A 20,911-nucleotide genomic window follows, 5' to 3' on the forward strand; every position below is an offset into this window, starting at 1 on the left:
CGAATTATGGCCGTGAACCGAGGTTCCACTGTATTACTGTCAGACAAAATTACAGGCATTTTATGGAAATACAAACCAGTATTACTGAGAGAGAAAATTAAAGGCACACAATACAGTGACACATATTACAGCCACATACAAGGTCCATTGCCATTTAATATAGACTGTTCCTACTAATGTTTATGCACTACTGTTCTAGCGCCCGTAATTGTAACGGGCTTAATGTCTAGTGGTTAATAATTTGTACTTAAATAAAAATATCTAAAATATTTTGAAACACAGTACTTTAAGTAATTGTACTTCTTCTGTGATACATTAATTACTCATGTAACATTTGGAGCCTTTAATTTACAGAGCACCATATTTTTGGTTATTATAAAGTTGGGGGGTTAGCAAATTATACCTGAAGCTAGGAAGTATCCAAGTATTAAAACCCAGACACTCCCACCTTTCCCCCTCCTAAATATTCAAAGGATCACCTACACCACCCCAAATTTATAAGGTATGGGGAACCCAAATAGTATTCCACACTGATCCACGCCCATTGTTCAGGTACTTTTTATCCCAGAGTTTTGGATGTCCAATAATTTCAAGACACCAGTATAACTAGTTTTGTTTTATTTTTACTTATTAAATAACCCTCACATACATACATAAAACCCACAACTAAAACATTCAAGAACTGCTCGTATCCCCATCAGCTGCAATAAAAACAAAAATTTCAAAGTCATACAACGTTACTAAGTGTCACATAAGGTCCTTCCTCAAAAAGGGCAAGAAGGGGGAAAAGAAAAAAATCCCTCGTAACATCATCTTTAGCAACCCCTGCCCTGACACAATGCACACACTCACTTAAGCTGAACAAGACACTATTCTCCCATCACCTCGGCCAGCTGCATTTCCTTCTCCATTCCCAACAGACACTCCCTCTCGCTCTCATGTGTTCCTCTGCAGTGCATCTCCAAAACAGAAAGGGGATTCTGTAGCCACTGGTCCATGATGATAGTTACTCACATTCCAGTCAGTCTTTAGAATTTTGTTTTTTTCCATTACGTGCCGTGCATAGCTTCATATATGCTGCTCTTTGGTTTTGTCTCTTCCCCGCACCTAGGGGCAAAGCTGCGCCACTTAAAAAGTACAGCCCCTCCACCAGCCCATGCACCATTAGCCCAAGGTCCACATCATTCGGCCTCCATAGGTTGATCAAACAGTCAATCAAAAAGTTTGCATGTAAGTGTCCAGGTGTAGAAAATTGGTGTGAAAAGCAAAGAAAAAAAAAAACCAAAACTATAGCACCCAAACAGAATAACGTTGCCACACAAATTCAATAATCAAAATATATATAAAACAGTGCTCCACTCCCTATACAATATACATATAAAAAGTGCTCCATTCTACAAGTGCAAACAAAACAAAAACATTGTGCTCCAGTCCAACAATGCCAATTCTACCCTGTAACATCCCCCCACTCCAAACCTTAGCAGTCCCTGCTACAACTCTTCCTTATCTCTATAGCGAGCAGGAAATCGTAGCCCAAATTAGCTCTTGTTGATTGCTTCACCCCATCCCATTCTGGTACTCCATTTTCCCTGACCTCAGATGCCACACAAGCAGTATAAGGAACCCAATTCATACTGGGCTCTTGGGCACATTCCTGGTCTGATTCCTGTACTAACTCTGGGGGAACCTGAGGAACTGGGGCCACACATACTTTTAAATCATTATGATTGAGAACTTGTTCTCTACCCCCATCTCAGGCCTCACTCTATACACTAACCCTGTTTCCCCCACAGCCTCAATCACTATATGAGGGTTATTACTCCACTATCCACATGACTTGCCTCACCCTTGCCGGTTATGGCCCCATACCAAAACACTCCCTGTGCCCATTGGTGATACCAAGCTTACGTCTGCATGAGGCATTCCACTTGTTTCTTCCTTTATAAAAATTTGGGTGAAATTTTCTATTTCCTTCTCATTTTCAATGATTCCTCCATTTGTGTCGTAAGGTTTCTTAAATTCTCTTTTATCGTCTTTTTACTGGACTTGTACTGAAAAAAATTGCTTGCCGTTCATTTGGGTTCTCTAGTAGTTTTTATATCAGTTTCTCTTTTGGCATTTCAAATGCTTTCTTTAATCTCTTGGAATGTGGAATGGCAAAGATGTAGGAAGAAGAGTTGGCGAAGTTGGATGAGTTTATATACTTGAGATCAACAGTACAGAGTAATGCGGATTGTGGAAGAGAATTGAAAAAGAGAGTGCAGGCAGGGTGGGATGGGTGAAGAAGAGTGTCAGGAGTAATTTGTGACAGATGGATATCAGCAAGAGTGAAAGGGAAGGTCTACAGGATGGTAGTGAGACCAGCTATGTTATATGGGTGGGAGACGGTGGCACTGTCCAAAAATCAGGAGACAGAGATGGAGGGGGAGTTAAAGATGTTAAGATTTGCATTGGGTGTGACGAGGAAGGATAGGATTAGAAATGAGTACATTAGATTGTCAGCTCAGGTTGGACGGTTTGGATACAAAGTCAGAGAGGTGACTTTTTTTGCGTTGGTTTGGACATGTGCAGAGGAGAGATGATGAGTATATTGGGAGAAGGAGGATGGAGGTGCCAGGTAAGAGGAAGAGAGGAAGTCCTAAGAAGAGGCTTATTGATGTTGTGAGAGAAGACATGCAGGTGGTGTGTGTAACAGAGCAAGATGTAGAGGACAGGAAGATATGGAAAATCCACTGTAACAACCCCTAATGGGAGTAGCCAAAAGAAGAAGAAGCTGTAGTTTCCGATATTCCTCAGTGTCAGAATTATCTGGCTTTTTAAGGGTGTACTTACAATATGGGTCTGCAACTTCAAAACACAGCAAGAGAGAAAAGAATGGGAAGTTAAACTCATGTTAAAAATTAATACATCACAACATGGCTTGAATAGAGACAAGAGTTTTATAGCCAGGCATGAGGACTGTTTGCATCTCTAAGACTGATACAGATAACCGGTCTACAGACCCATATTGTTTTGAAAAACTCCTCACAGACTTCAAAGGACTTTGTTGGACAGTTATCTTATCCAAAGATCTTGACCATACATTGTTCTTCTCTCTCTTGTTAAATTAATCTTAGCCTGAATGAATCTATTCATTTTTTACATTTAAGATTTTTCATTTAAAGATTTACCAAGGTTGTTTCTTGTTCTACTGTGTGGATATAAATACAGGGAACTTCAGTTTCTGTATTACATCTTGCCTGAAGAAGGGGCCTGAGTTGCCTCGAAAGCTTGCATATTGTAATCTTTTTAGTTAGCCAATAAAAGGTGTCATTTTGCTTAAACTGTTTGAAAAGATGAGATCTAGACAGGCATCACCACATGTTGGGCTTGAGACAAACGGGGTGAAAAAACAGTCAGTTGCTATCTGCACTGTTTCAGCTTTGCAGGAGAGACAACATTCACTTTATTCATTTAACAGCTAAAGTCATTCGCTAGATGATAGGCCAAGCAAGTCTGGTAACTATTACATGTTCAATCCCAGTTTACTGTTACAAACACGTGGGCAGTCATAGTGCTTTTTGAAATAATCATTTTTTTTCCTTAATTTAGCGCCAGTCATCACATAAATCCATGAACCTTAATGTACTGAATGTGTACATTTTTAATGTGCAATTTACCTAGTGGTTATTAGAAACTGGTGCTAGCACATTCAAATGTACATGTGGAAAAATATGGTGTCTTTTCATTTAGGGTAGGACATATCTAAATAAATTGCATTTACTGAGATAGATACAGACACATGGCATAAAGTTGTAGGTAAGCATCCTTTTCTTTAGATTAAAGAAGAAAATATCAGTAACAAGGATAGTTTAGAGAAGATTGTTTTTATAAAATATTTGATGGTACCCATTAAGGCCTGCAGCTGTTCCTCTTTGTAATGATTTTATGCCTTCTGAAATTTCAGAAAGAGTTAGCAGTTGATCAAGCTTATTTATTTATGAAGTCTAAAGTTATAAGTACTGATACAGTATTTCACAATGAAGAAATATTGGAACAGGTGGAAAATCACTAGGCAGCTTCAGGGCATATATAATAATTGACTAGTAGGACAAATGCAGCCAAAGCGTCTGCTTTCTTAAATTATTGTGGCAGGTTCAAGTTATAGTCAGTAATGGGTGTTTAGCTGGTGTTTGCCTGGGTATTTTAATTTGCACCTCTCTGATTCAGTTGCAGTCTGGAGTGTCCTCCACTTGATTTTTCTGAGTATTATGCTTAGGGGTATGGAAAGGATGTGACTTTTGACAAAGTAACAGGTTGAAATTGACAGATCAATTGGTTTGGCTAATGTATTTCATCAGTGATGTATTGGAAGTAAGGTCAAAAGTTTGAGGTATACATTTTCTAATTTTTATAACACCTCAGATTTAATAAGGGTATTTAATATTTCGGTCATTCTCCACAATTTCTGTGCCATGACCTTTACTGAGAAAATTGGCATTTTCAGAGATATGAATTTTTAATACTTTTAACTTTGAAAAGTGGAACTTTCACTGATTTTTTTTAAATCAATAGGTTTGTCATACATGGAAATTTAAAAATTAAAAGAAGAAGAAAAAAAAGAGAGAATCATGGATGAAATGTGACAGCTTTAGACTGCAGTCTCACCTGATCTTAGCATGCGCTTAGAAAAGTTCTAAATAATTGTATTTAACAATTTTTAAATTAAAATCTTAAATAATTTTTGTGGACCAAAATGATTAACATAATCATCAACATTATCATTAACATTTTCCATTTAAAGATAAACTGATAAATTTTGAATAATTGATTCAATTAATTTTGATTACTACCACCTTGCAGTTCATAAGGAAGCAGTCAATTTAGTCCATACTAATGAACTGATGTGTTTTTTACTTTGCCAGAGACACTTGTAAGCAGCTGACCCTTGTGCAAGCAACATACAGTTGCCAGCAAGAGAAGCAATTTGACCAGTAATGAGGTCTGGCTAACGACTGTTATCTTCTTCAATGGGATTCCATCCATCCATTTTCTAACCCACTGAATCCGAATAGGGTCACGGGGGTCTGCTGGAGCCAATCCCAGCCAACACAGGGCACAAGGCAGGAACCAATCCAGGGCAGGGTGCCAACCCACCGCAGGACACACACAAACACACCCACACACCAAGCACACACTAGGGCCAATTTAGAATCGGCAATCCACCTAGCCTGCATGTCTTTGGATTGTGGGAGGAAACCAGAGCGCCCAGAGGAAACCCACGCAGACACGGGGAGAACATGCAAACTCCACGCAGGGAGGACCCGGGAAGTGAACCCGGGTCTCCTAACTGCGAGGCAGCAGCGCTACCACTGCGCCATCAATGGGATTGTTCAAACATATTTTTTTTTTAATTTAACCACTACATCCTTGATAGTACTCTATCTTTCCAAACTCACATTAACACTAGAATTACCAGAGCCTACGAAAGAACTCGTAAATCCATCCCATTTAAATCGCTTCTTAAAATCGTTCACAGCTCTCCACCAGCGTCTTTTGTCATCTAAATGTGCTGATAAAAATCAGGCTGCAAGCAGCCGGCTATTCCATCCCCCCACCGACGTAGAACGTGCACAAACTTCTCCCAGCTCATGCCTTGATTGATTTTCTGGGAGTGAAGTGGAGTTTTAGAGTGGAAATAATAGATCGTTGAATGGAACACACGCATTTCATGTCTGTTCCATTTCTACAGTAATCTGTGTAAACACATTGTTAAAACAGAAACGTTTTTTATATATACTACTAGTAGACGACAAAATGTAGGCATAAACTATATAATGTATGAAGCCTGAAGTATCCAAGAAATACTTTCACAAAAGGTACAAATCTAACACAACAATTCCGCTTTTATTCAAAAATATAACTGCAGAAACAAAAAGCCGCCTTAACATGCGACATTGACAGCCATTTATTATGACTGCCCCTGTGGCGCAATAGAATCAGCTGCCGACTGGGAATCAAAAGGTCATGAGTTCGATCCAGCACCACTCTGTTTTGAAAAGTAAACTGCTCTTAGTCTTACTATTTTAGAATAAAAACATACATTTGATTTCAGTCTGTAACAGCCGGTGTAATTTATGACACTTGTAAAGGTTAGCTTTGTTTTTTTTGTTTTTTTTTAAGGAAGTAAGTAAATAAATAAAGGTAAATCGTGTCATAAAATGATTTCTTCAAAACATCGAATGTTATTTATTTGGGACGGACATGCCTGCATGCAATTTTTGTGGCATTACACATGTATTTTTTGAGCATGTCCGTCCCGAATAAATAACACTTTTTACTTTTGAAATTGATATTAAAATTCTGCTGTTAACATTTAAGGCCATTCATAACCTCGCCCCTCCATATCTGTCCAACCTTCTTTATGTTGCCATTCCGTCCCGTAACCTTAGATCCTCTTCCTCCATTCATCTGATCATCCGTCTCGCCCATCTAACCTCCATAGGTAGCAGAGCATTCAGCTGTTCTGCTCCCAAGTACTGGAACTCACTACCTCCTGAGCTTAGAAATATCGAATTATTTTCAACCTTCAAATATAAACTTAAAACCCATCTGTTTAAAATGGCTTTTTATCTGTGATTACAGTGGATTTGTTTGGTTTTAATGTTTAAATTTTCTTTATTTTCTGATGTTCTGATATTTTAAAGTTTTGTTTATAATGTGTTTTTTATTTATTGTGTGTTCGGTGTCCTTGAGTGCTTATAAAGGTGCCTTGTATAAATAAAATGTATTATTATTACATCTCAGATTTTGATTTGTCTACTGAATTTTCTCAAATTTTGTCAAAGTCAATGGTGTGAATAAAAATTTCCAATGCCTTATAATTTTCAAATTATGGGGGATGAAAACTAAAGTCTCTTTTGGGGCCCCTCCAATATTAGGGGCCCTGAAGCTTAAGCTTCATTAGTTTCATAGTAGGTCTGCCCTGATGCTGACTCACCGTAAGATGGACCTTCAACACACAGGTGTACTTACAGTAAAATCAATTGAAACCCCTTGGCTACAGACTGGTGATCATCATGTACGTATGTATGTGACTTCTACAATCAACTGGTTGCACCAGTAATGGTTTAGATGTGTCATATTAAAGGGAGTGAATACTAATGCAATCCATTAATTTGTTTTTTTTTATTTGTAACTAAATAAATCGTTTTTTTACTTTGACATTAAAGAGTCTTTTACTGATGATCAGTATTTAAAAAATCGGGAGTGGTCTCCCCTAGACTTTCTTGTATACTCAGATATGGTAATGGATATTTGAGGAGTAAACCACAAGACAATAATAAAATTTTTATATTATGTACATTAAAGAACCACCAACAACAAATCAAATCAAATTTATAATATACAGTGCATTTATTATAAAAGAAAAGTTCAATAAAACAGACTGCAGCTGCATGAATAAAATTGTACCACTTTGGGTTAGGGGAAATAGCTCAAAATTTGGTATAAATCTACATTTTGTAACTAATACTTGTATGCAAAATTTGGTTGACCTAACTGAAAGTATGCTAATGGTATCGTGTTTCCATACACACACACAACAGACATAACTTCAAAAATAGTATTTTATGATTCAGGGAGGTCTAAAATGTCAAGATTCATAAAAATCGCAAAATCCAATTTTTGGACGATTACAATAATTTCCCTATACAGTCGACCCTCGTTTATCGCAGTTATTCAGTTACAGACTCTACTGCGATAAATGAATTTCAGCGAAGTAGGATTCTTTATTTATACAGTGATCCCTCCTCGATCGTGGGGGTTGCGTTCCAGAACCCCCCGCAAAAGGTGAAAATCCGCAAAGTAAAAACCATATGTTTATATTGTTATTTTTATATTGACACGCTTGGGTCACAGATTTACACAGAAAGACAGGGGGTTGTAGAGACAGGGACTTTAAAACACTGCAAACAAACATTTGTCTCTTTTTCAAAAGTTTAAACTGTGCTCCATGACAAGACAGAGAAGACAGTTCCGTCTCACAATTAAAAGAATGCAAACATATCTTCCTCTTCAAAGGAGTGCGCGTCAGGAGCAGAGAATGTCAGAGAGAGAGAGACAGAGAGAGAAAAAAAGCAAACAATCAAAAATCAATAGGGCTGTTCGGGCTTTTAAGTATGCAAAGCACAGCCAGACAAAGCAGCTGCAAGAAAGGGAGCAATGTGAAGGTAGTCTTTCAGCATTTTTTAGAGGAGCGTCCGTATCCTCTAGGCCAGTGTGCGAAAAGCCCTCTGCTCACACCCCCTCTGTCAGGAGCAGAGAATGTCAGAGAGAGTGAGAGTGACAGAGAAAAGCAAATAACCAAAAATCAATGCGTGCTGTTTGGGCTTTTAAGTATGCAAAGCACCGCGCAGGAAGCATATCGTATATCATTGAGGAGTTTTATTTAATACGTAATACGTGGTCTGATTGGGTAGCTTCACAGCCATCTGCCAATAGCGTCCCTTGTATGAAATCAACTGGACAAACCAACAGAGCAAGCATGTACCATAAATTAAAAGACCCATTGTCCGCAGAAATCTGCGAACCAGCGAAAAATCTGTGATATATAATAACAATAATAATAATAAATTTTATTTATATTGCACTTTATATTTTATCAATCTCAAAGTGCTACAGAGTTAAAATAAAAATAATAAAACAAGAAAATCTATTTATACTTTAACAAAATATCTTTCTAAAAAGATGAGTTTTTAGATTCCGTTTAAAAACATCAGTCAACTGTGGAGCTCTCAGGAAGTCAGGGAGGGCGTTCCACAGTCTCAGCGCCACAGATGAAAAAGCCGTATCACCCATACTGTGAAGCTTGGTTCTAGGGACTTGGAGAGTGTTAGTGTGTACAGAGCGGAGGGTGCGTGAGGAAGTATGAAGGGTAAGGAGTTCCTGTAAGTAAAGGGGGGCATGTCCATAAATGCACTGATGGGTGAGGAGAACAACCTTGTCCTCTATTCTGAGTGAGACAGGGAGCCAGTGAAGGGTCTTCAGGATTGGGGTGATATAGTCATGCTTTCACACCCTCATCAGGATCCTGGCAGCGCAATTTTTAATATACTGGAGTCTCTGAATACTCTTGCCAGAAATCCCGATGAGGAGCGCATTACAATAATCCAGCCTGGACGAGACAAAGGCATGGACGAGCTTCTCTGCATCTGCCAGGGTGAGAGTTGGGTGGAGTTTCGCAATGTTCTTGAGGTGGTAGAAAGAAGACTTACAGAGGTGTTTGATGTGGGTGTCAAAGGTGAGTTGAGGGTCCATTTTAACACCCAAATTGGTGACAGATGTGGAAAGGGGAATGTTTTGGCCAGCAAAAGTGATACCGGTGATAGTAGAAGAGCGGAGATGGTGAGATGTGCCAACTAAGATGGCTTCTGTTTTGGATCTGTTTAGCTGAAGAAAATTGAGCCTCATCCACGCCTCCATCTCCTCCAGGCAGGTAGTCAATGTAGATATTGGCAGAGGGCCAGTAGAGGAGGTGGGGGTAGTCCTGAGGTAAAGCTGAGTGTCATCAGCATAGCAATGGAAAGATAAACCATGTATGCTAATGACATTTCCAAGAGGAAGCATGTAGATGGTAGAAAGGATGGGGCCTAGCACAGAGCCCTGTGGGACACCACAGGTGATGTTGTGGGTATGAGATTTTGCGATGCCCAGGGCGACATGCTCTGTTCTGCCGGTCAGGTAAGATGTGAACCAATTGTGAATATTTCCTGAGAGTCCAATGGTGTATTTCAGGCGGTGAAGGAGAATGTTGTGGTATATTGTGTCAAAAGCAGCTGTCAGGTCAAGGAGGATGAGTAAAGAAGGGGAACCAGTATCTGTTGTTATCAGAAGATCATTGGTGACCCTGAATAGGGCTGTTTCGGTGCTATGGCCAGGGCGGAAACCAGACTGAAACTTTTCAAACAGATTATTCAGTTTGAGGTGATCATGAAGTTGTGTTGCAACTGTTTTTTTCCATAACTTTAGAGAGAAATGGAAGATTGGAGATGGGCCTATAATTAGAGAGAACTTCAGGATCCAGGGTGGGTTTTTTCAGTAGAGGTCTGATGACAGCAGTTTTTAGTGAAGAAGGAATATGGCCAGCCAGGAGGGACTGGTTTATGATAATGGTGATAAGTGGAGAGACGGCAGAGACGTTGACGGGTCCAGGGAACTGGTGGACAGTTTCATTTTCCTGATGACGTCCTCCACCTCTTCCCATGTGGCAACAGAGAAGGAGCAAAGGGGCTGGACATTCTCAGACAGTAGGTTGACAGTTTTAGGATATCCGTGGTGGAGAGGTGTAAGCAGATGTTATCAACTTTTTGTTAGGAAGAAATTGATGTGCATATTGCACCTCTCATCAGTGGCCTCACAGTAGGCAGGTGAAGGAGGTTTGAGAAGGTGATTTATAGTTGAAAAAAGTTTTTTGGGGTTCCTGGAGCTGTTGCTGATGATAGTGGAATAGAACCTGGACCGTGCAACCTTCAGAGCTTCTGCATACACCCGCTTGTGTTCCCTGTAAGCCTGTTTGTGGACAGTCAGCCCAGAGGCCTTGAGCCGCCGCTCAGGTAGCACAGAGTGTTGTGAGAAGATCAGTCATTTCCGGGATGAAGGCAGAGTTGGGTTTTGGAGGTCGGTAAATAAGAAGAACAGTCATGGGAAAAGGAGGCTTACATTTAAATGCAAGGCACTCGCAGGACGATGTTGCAGGTGTCAAGATAGGGGACAACCCCAAAAACTGACAGTGGATGATAGCTAAGCCACCACCATGCCCAGTGCTGCGAGCTGCCTCCAAGTAACTGTAGCCAGGAGGACAGGCTTCATTTAGGGCAGAGTAAACCTCTGACTGGTGCCATGTTTCTGTCAGACACATAAAGTCAAGTCCTTTCTCCCTGATGTGTTCTTCAATCAGTGTGGCTTTATTGCAGATGGATTGAGAGTTAAACAGTTCAAATTTGACCAATGACTGTGGGGTAAATCTCTGTACTGGTCGCAAAACATTAAAATCCACTCCACGCAGCTTAGAATCCACTCCACAAAATAAATCCAGCCGGGGATGTGAGAATCTCGCGGTGTTTCTCTTAATAGCTTGGGTGTTTACCATGGTGGAGTGCAGAGATCTCACGATACTTTCAGAGTTGATTCTAGTTGGAACACTAGGTGACCAGAAAGATGGAATAATGGGAGCAGAGCACTTTGGCTGGTTATGGAAGATGAACATTCGACCGGAGCCTCTATGAGTGTAACGAGGACGGCGAAGGAGTCCAAGTTCTTTAATGATGGAGATGTTAATTTCAGGAGTGGTTGCGGGATTAAGTCGGTGGAGTTGTGAGCTGGAATAACTGAACGGCATTCTGACCGAAGAAGAAGGGAGAGATGCTATCCAGACAGTGCCGTAAAATCCAAAGCAGACGGTAAAATCCAAAGCTGACAGTAAAACAGTATATCCGGGCAACAGGTGAGTAGACAGCAAAAACTTGATAAAATCCGTAAAATCCACGGCAGACGGTAAAACAGTACAAAAAAGTATGAAACTTTTTAACTAAAAACTAAACTAAACTAAAAACTAAAAGTAAAATAATAAATTAGTAATATTAGTAATATAAAACTCAGAGGGAGAAGCGGCAAACATTCAACGCCAGCGTCCTCTCCACTCGCTCTATATTAGATATGCTTACATTTAAAATCCGCGATGGAGGGAAGCTGCAAAAGTCGAAACGCGATATAGTGAGGGATCACTGTACTTCGTATATGAGAACGTACAAAGGCAAATTAAATCTGTTGTTGCATAACAATAAAATGTGAAAACTTCCAGGTTGTGAATACTTTTTAAGGGTACTGTAAATCACATTCCATTTATAATATTGGAGGTCTACAATGCTGTAAAAAGATAATTCAGACAATTTTAATGTAATTATATGCACAGGTATGGAATTTTTTATGAAATCTGATTCAGCCGTGAGGATACAGCTAATTAAAGCGGTAAGCAAAGTATGGCTTCAAGTGTGACAGAGAAAGAGTGCCTGGCAGGTTGTGATGGTAGCATATCGGTGAGCATACTTGTGTTCAAACCAGTTGAAGTGTTTTTAAATCCAAGCCTTTACACTTTTTCCTTAAACAAACATTTCTCTCAGTATTTTTAACATTAGCCATATGCCACATTCAGTGGAGCAATATTGCATTGAGTTATTTTTTGCAATTTGGGGTCACCTCTGGACACTGTCTAGCGTGTATTCTAAGCTCCACTATCCCTGAGTTATCCTTCAGTTTTCATAAAAATATATGCAGTCATTTTGTTCGTATGATACCAGAACAAATATTTATACAGTAAATACAAAAAGACATAAACTCAGCTTCATTTATATACATCAACTTATAGAGAAGACAGTGTGCAAGCATCTAATGGGTTATCTTGTCAAAATTCCACTTTACATTTGGATAGTAGAACACTAAAAAACCTCTTGATAATACTTTATGTGTAAATTATTTATTCATGAAAAGAATCTATTACTCAATTACTAGCCGATGCCCGCCGTAGCATACGGCTGTGTAAGAATAGGAACGGAAAATGGTGAGAAAGGGATTCAGAAATCAAGAAGAAATAAATACTTATTGAAAGACACATTGTGCATGTAGAATTTCCAGCCAAGTAGGATTACATGTGAAACTGATAAATCAGGCTTTCCGAATTTACGTACTATGGCCATGGCATCCTGATAGTTTTGTTGCATGTATTGACTTCCTGGAAATGTGGACGGTAATATGATCATTTTGCCTACATGTACATTGTTATTTTCAGCGTTTGCTTGCAGTGCGTCTGACAGTTCCACGCGCAGATCTTGTTGATATAATCTGAGATAGTCGAGACGCGCGCCCTCTGTTTTAACATACGCATCTACGACGTACTGTTGGAATAGTTTGCCGCTGGAGTGCAAAATACTAAATGTATTCCTCATTGCTAATCTGTACACGTAAAACTGCCATTGAGTAAGCCTTATTCGCTTGGTGGTTCTTTTATCGAAAACATGTTGTAAATCTTTGTGCCAGCCAATGTCTCCGTAAGGGAATAAAAGTGGGTAAACCATAGGACCGCAATTCATATTGAGCGTGGAAATCTGTTTACAGGAGTTGCGTATGGGATAGATGCAAATGTCCCTTTCGGCAGGCATTTCGCCATCTTCTCCGACAAAAATCGCTGCAATGTCGGGGCATTGTATCATCGTAAACCCTTCCTAGGGTTTTCCTTTAAAACCATTTGTACAGATGCTGTTGGAATGGACTGAGCGATTTCATGCATGTATTTGTATGATTTAGGGAAGGGGTTGATGGTTCTGAGCATGGAATCTAGCTGGAGATGTAAATTTTCGCTGAATGCAGAGTCTGCTTTATTTTGTAAGCGTACTGCAGTAACTTGCACTGTGTCAAAAACATACAACTGTCCATATAGTGGAGAGATATGGTGATAAATTTGCCCGTGTATTTTAAAACAGTATGGTCCGTGGCCAGGAGGTTGAGTTATCTATGCACCCATGGATGCAAATGCTAGAGAAGAGTTGTATTCTCAAATGTGTTCACAATAATTTTTAGCTTCTGATGTTTGCTGTGTAAGAAGCTGTTGTAAAGACACAGGTGGCTCCCGCAAAGGTGGTAAAGCTACTTTACCGTTGTGGCAGCACCTCGAGTACTTGTTGGATGTATTACGCTCAACAGGCCAGTATAGTGCATGACATGGAAGACGACGAATAGGAATCGAGAAATGCTGTGTCGGCTGCGTGTGGGCGGGACCGGTTTTGAAGTGGAAGCAGGACAAACCAGAAGAGAAATATATTGTGAGCTGGAGGGCTGATCACACCCCAAGAAGATACAGACGCCCCTGGGAAAATCACAACCCCTGAAACACAGACTACCCTCACATTGCTCCTTACTTTCTCACTTGCGCTATAACGCATAATACAAGCCTCGCGCGATACTCCGCTAACTTAAAAGCCTTGTGCAGCGTCTGTCAGTTTTGGAATTGATTGTTTTGCTTTTATCTCTCTCTCTGTCTCTGACATTCTCTGCTCCTAGCGGAACTGTCATCTCTGACTTGTCATGGAGCACGTTTAAGCTTTTGAAAAAGAAACAAATGTTTGTTTGCAGTGTTTGAATAAAATTCCTGTTTTCTACAACCATCTGTGTCTCTGTGCAAATCTGTGACCCAAGCGTGACAATATATAAGAGATAAACCGTTAGATCTTGCTCAAATAAAGCAATACAGTGTACCAGAATAAAGCGCTTAACTTTTTTTTTCGATTCTGTTGTTTGTATTGAACATCCTGAAAATGTATACTGTACGGCCAATCCTCTTCTTCCTAGAACTACTCAGTTTATTCAATTGAGAGTGGATGCTGGGATTGTTAGTATGGTATTTCTTAAAACAGCTAAGACCATTTTTGTCTGAGCCTTTCTATTTTATGCACTACTTTTAATAACCAAAATGAGACAGGTGAATAAACTGAAAGTTGGGAATTTTTATGAATGTAGGTATATACATTTGTAGTATATTAGAAGTAAATTTACAGTACTGCATATTCTTCTTAATTTCACAATATCACTATCACATCATATTTCTAGCAAACAAAATTGTGGATCACTTCAGACTTTGTTTGATGAGTGAGCCACAATCAGTGACATTTAAAATAATAATGTAATAATAATGTCTGTCAGCTCCCAAGCATATGTTTTATTGATTACTTCTTGTGAAAAAGATGTTAAAAAGAAAGGTCAGAATGTTCTCTTCATAAGCCTTCAAAAGACCTTTATTAATCAATCAGCAGTTAAAAATATTGGATCAGAGATAGGAAGTCAGTTTTTCATTGTTATAAGTATATTCAAAACTGCTTCATTCAAATGAGCTTTCCTACGACAGAAAAACAGATTCTTTTTGTTTTAAGTCCCTTTTTGAAAACAAATTAGAATTTAAATATTAACTATTTGTGTACTATAAACCCAAGTTTGAGGGCAGGAGAGTTTTAAGATAATATGAGACTAACAAGCTGCTTCTTTTTGGGGAAATTAAAGCTCAGTAGTGTATGTAATACTATTTGTGCAAAAGCAAAATCAATAAAATAGCAATTATTAAATAAGTAATTAAATGTGTAATAAAGCATTATACAGCAGATTAATGAGCCAAAGATGGTAAAAAAAAATACTAAATAAATGTAATCTACTGTGGACTTGAACCCGGACACAGACAGACGGACATTGTTAGTTCACCCAACACACCCTTTATTTACAATATTTACTGGTTCAATCAGTGCACGTCCCAGTGCCTCTGGCACCGTTCCCCCAAATGTCCAGGCCACACAGTCAAAATGCCTCTCTCTCCTGGCCGCCTCCTGTCCCCTCTCCAGCTCCGTCCCTCTTCCACCTGACTTCCACCCTCGACTGAAGGGAGGCGGCCCCTTAAATAGGAACCCAGATGGGCTCCAGCTGCTACCCGGCACTCCTCCGCAGACACGCCCCAGTGTGGCGGAAGTGCCGGCTGCGCACCCGGAAGCCGTCCGGGTGTCCCCAGTCGTCTTCCCCCCTGCACTTCCTGGTGTGGTGGAAGTGCTGGGCTCCAGGGATATCCAGGCACCGGGGCACCGCCTGGCGGTGGCCACGGGTCCCTACAGGCCTGGGCTTCCAAGCCCTTTACCCAAGGCCCCCAACATAACCAGGGCGGACGCCCCCTCGCAGTCTGGAGGAGGCACAAGCCCTCCTCCGGTCCTCCTGGGCGTCCCGGCCGGGCTGATGCCACACTACTTATTATGAAATAAAATGTCAATTATGTTTGACTATGAGTTACTTTGCATTTAATCACTGTAGGTTTTATTTCAAATTGTCCTGGTTTTTAAAGACTAATTTTATTTAACTTTTCCAAATTGTACATTTCTGCAATGCTCTGTTAGTACAAGCTCTATTTCAAAATGCCTCTTTTTTATGATCACTTATTAACCAAGACAAAGACCAACAGGCATAATCTATTCTTGTTGGTTAATCTTGTGCTGTTGATTATTTTTCCCTGATTGTAGGTAGTAGGTTACCAAAGATCTTTAGTGCTACTTGCATTTAAACTGGCAAAAACATGGAGGTAATAAAGAGTTGGAAAAATTATTAACTTTCTTCACAATTTGCCTAATGTCTAGTGCTACTTAGTCAGGGTCTGATTTGCTATGACACTGAAACTTCATTTCAATAACATGGATGAAATATACATCAGAAAATATGAAAAGAGCAGACATACTTACATTGTATACAACAAGCAAGACAAAGAAATAACTCTCTGATCATCAGTACTGATCTGGACAATAATTTTATACGTTCTAGATGACATGTCAATGACTATGAGAAGAAGAAAGGGCAGCACGTCAAAAAGAGGCCCAAAAGTGTTGGAGAGAAAAGAATTCAAAAAAGAACAATAATAATGTGAGTGCTAATTCAGAAAATAAGGAAAGTAATACTCAGCCTGGACCAAGTGAAATTGAAAACCTAGCAGGTCCAAGCGGGGTCAGAAATAAAAGACAAAGAGTAGAAGACAAAGTAGAATGTCGTAAAGAGGTTCAAAAACATTGACGTGATACACATTCAGAGCAGGTTAGAGATTATGAAAGTACTAAAATTTGAAAGTCTCGCATTAGTGCTAACGAACAGAAATTATTACTTGGTGAAATAACGGAACAGCGAAAAGGGATTGAATATATAGACATAGGTGTTATGACAAAAGTATGTCGATATTGTTCAGCTTTAAAGTTTAAGTCGGAGACTTTTAGATTGTCTAATTTGTGTTGCCATCAGGGAAAAGTAGTATTTCTTCACAATGAAGAGGATTATTCTCGAGAATTAAAAAGATTTGTTGTTTGGTGAAAGTGAAATCCACAAATATTACAGGCAAAATATCTGAATCTACAATATTCTGTTCGCATTTGCAACATTCAATGCTCAAAACGTAGATTTACACAATTCAGGACTATACGCTATGAGAATCTGTGGTCATGTAATAATTAAAGCTACTACAACTTTATTTTCAAAGAAACCACAATTCGGTCAGGTTTATATTTATGATAACAGAGAAATGATGCAACAAAGAATCAAAAGAATTAAACAATTGGACATATTAGAAATTCTACAGTCAATAATGGATACAAATCCATACGTCCAAAAGTATCGCATTTTACATGAAATTTTTTTGCAAAACACGGACAAAGAAGTTTTCTTGGATTTCTATATGAATCCAAAAGATCACGGTCACATTTATAATAAACCAACATGTGATGAATTATCTGCGATAATAGATTCAAAAGACGGAGATATTAAAGACAGAAGTTTAAAAAGTATTTGCAAGTTAATTTCAAGCAAAACAGAACAAAAATGTATTACTAAACCAATACCCCTAACGCAACATGAAACATAGTTTAATTTCAGTTCATAACGTCTTACTATTTTTAACTATGGTTAATTACTCGCTGTAAGGTAAAATAGTTAGTTCTATTATGCATATGTAACAGTTCCCATGAAAATAACAATCTGTTTAAATTGTACATGCGCTTAACCATATGCAAGCAGCAGAGATGCAAAGTGGCTTGTGCGTAGCTCCCACACGTGGGTTGGTGTTATTCATTTATAATGTCCCTTCCCTTGTTGTTGTGTGGTGTTAGTTAATGTTGAACTGCAGAAATGCGAGTGTCTGCTCCTTCTGTGAACACTGAATTTGTAAGATCTCTTGAACTCTTTATATATATATACTCTGTAGGCTTCAGCTATCCCACAGCCCAGTCCTGGATGGATGAATTGAGCACGTAGTGTAATGGCATAACCTTTTCTTTCTCTGTGGTTTCCCATTTTAATATTATATGATTTTTTTCATATGAAATATTAATTTTCATTTTGATAGGAGTTAGAGAGGAGTTTATTTTCCTGTGTGATGTCCCTGTTTCTTTTGGTATCTTCCAAAGAATAAAGAATTAGAGCCAGTCTGGCTGCTGTTTGCCTTTTCTTTATATACTCAACACAGCCAAATAATCAATGTAGAATAAACTTACAGACATTGAAAACAAAGATGAAATAAAGAATCTGAGAGTTATTGGCCCATGAGTGAATGAAAGATGGAAATCCTAGATTAATACTGGAGTTTTTCAAAGAAATTGTTGAAAATACAATTAAGGAAACCCTGAAACTGAAGGAACACATTGCTTACCTGTTAATTTTTGGTAAGATATTTCATGAATAAATTTTTATGATTTCAGTATAAAGAAAACATGCTTTGATGCCCAGGGGGAAGATACACTCAAGTACAGATTCATAAAAATAAAACAAACTGAACTTGAACATGTCCAGACCAAAGTTTCTAATGTGAAAGGACCTTAGATTTGAATTCCTATTCCCACTGAAGCAACTGGGACACATGCTTTTGAGAGAGCTTGTATTAGCCAACTCCCAAATAATATTTTTTAAAAGCCCAGAATCTGTAATACACGGCCCACCAATAATTAGATCAGCTTGTCTTCATAGCCGTAGTCCTCAAGACCTGATCAACATCATTGTACTGCATACTTTTCACAAAAGAATGAAATACCTGCTGAGACTCTTGTCTTGTGTGTCCGCCTTCTTCTAAATCAAAATGGCGTACCTTGAGATAAATGAATTATGCCATATGTTGGATGACATTTTGTTATGGTCATGGGTGTTTGCTGTAATGCACTGCCCCTTCCAAAGAGTTAGACCCATTATTGTATCATAACCATGTGAACAAAGCTGCTTGGGAGTGACAAGATTTGCTGCAATGCAAGCTCAGCAATAACTACGCCATGTAATAAGGTAATTCTTTTTGTCTATTTCAACTAATTATGAAAAAATTATATTATTTGTCTATGTGCACACTAGAAATTCATTATTTCAAGATCTTTCATTGCTTTTATCATGATTCTGTAATAAAATTTTGCAAAGATACTAATTGAAATATTAGCTCATCCAATCTTTATCAGCTTGCAAAACCCAGTGGGCCTTAGGAAGAAAGTGAGATTGTGACAGGAAGAAAGACTTAGTTGTGGGATTCATTTTTAAAAAACACAATGACTTATCGCATAGTCATGGCCAAGAACGGTAGATAATGTGAGGAACTGTACTTTGTGTATTGAGCTTTGTCTGTTTTTGTGACCTCTGCCTGTCTAAATAACACAACTTATTTATGTCTCTTTCCTTTAGATATTATTTGAATAAAGGCATTTTGTGTTACACAAACATCTTAACTGGTACCTGTTACCAGGCATGTGATGTCACTACAATGAGGGTATTTAAGATGACATTGTGAAAGACACACTACCTTAGTTTTAGGAGTTTTCGTGTATAAAACAAACTCAGTGCATAGAAGTTTCTTTAAATGAAGACTTTTCTATTGGTTTTGAATGGTTCCCTTTGTTTTCTGACTTTGAGAATTTTTGGGTTTTATGATTGGATTTTGATATTTTGTCTGTCCACTGACTACATTTTTATTAGCTTGCAAATTAGCTCTACATTACAGAGTAGCGAGCAAATGCATCACCACAGAAACTAAAGGATTACTTTTTTGTCTTCGGGATGGATAAAGGATGGTCCTACGCTAAATAATTCACTTCTGGTGTCTGAGGTATCTGTAGATAAATAAAGGTAGGCCCACTAAATGGAATAAGTATTGTTCCAGCTTGGATTTCAACTTGATGTTTGTCCACTTTATACATGTATAAATTCCCCAAAGTTGTACCTACATTATTTGACTTTATATATTTAGCTTTATTTGTTTTTAGTGACTTAGAAAACTCCAAAATAAAACAATAAAGAAATGGTTACAGTGTGAAATTATTTTGAATCCCTAATTTTTGTTAATATTAATTCAAATACCTTATACTCACTAGTAAAATAGGATTAAAGAGGACAAGCTGGTTAAAAGTAGAGGCATTGCTGGTAAAGAATCAAAACAATACTTTGCAAGAAATTCAAAGAATGTTTGAGATAAACAGAGAAGTAGACTTTGAATAGATAAAGAGTTAACTTTTTATTCTCCTCCATATTCCGCCAATGGCTGCTTAGATAATCTTTTTAATGCAAAAAAGTTACTGTGCCAATCTTGAATAAAGGCGCTGGCTTCATGAAGGCTGAATATCTAATGGATCACTGTACTGGAAGAATGCAAGACAGTTGACCTTTTTAACACTGTTGGTGCTCTTCACAGTAATTATTTTTCAGCCTTGTGGATAAACAACATTGCAGGAAAAACTACTGGCCTCCAAAACATTAACAGTTTTTCTCATTTGTGGTTTGCTTAGTGTAGCAGATGACATAATAGTACCATTAAATATTTTCATGAGGTAAAATACTGAAATACTGTATTAGAATAAAAAAATATCCAAGCTAAAAAAACTGGAAATTATATTAAAGAAAAATGTGAGGTTCAACAGAGAGTCAGGGCTTGATATTACTTTTAGCAGTAGTTACAAGATATGATCAAGAAGGATGCTGCAAAACAATAAGGAAGATAGGCCGCCAACTATCATAAGTCCAACTGATGAAAAAGTAGATTAGAAAATATGAACCTAAATATATAAAATATGAACCTCAGTTTTACTGTAGTTACTGCAGATTCACTATTGGATGATATTGCATGATTTGCAAATTTGTTGAACTATAATAGAACACTGACCTCTTGTTTCTAAGTTTAGATGTTGACATATATGGTGGTGCACACATTGCTTTGTTTAGCCATGTTCTGGAAGTTTATGTTTTCTTTTTTGTTTCATCTAAAGCATTTAAGCCTCAGGTTTAGTTTTGGACATCTTTAAGAGGATATAGTGAAATTCTTAGATTGCTGTATATTTTTATTTAAATTACTAAT

The sequence above is a fragment of the Polypterus senegalus genome, chromosome 17 (assembly GCF_016835505.1).
Source record: "Polypterus senegalus isolate Bchr_013 chromosome 17, ASM1683550v1, whole genome shotgun sequence".
NCBI classification, from domain to species: Eukaryota; Metazoa; Chordata; class Cladistia; order Polypteriformes; family Polypteridae; genus Polypterus; species Polypterus senegalus.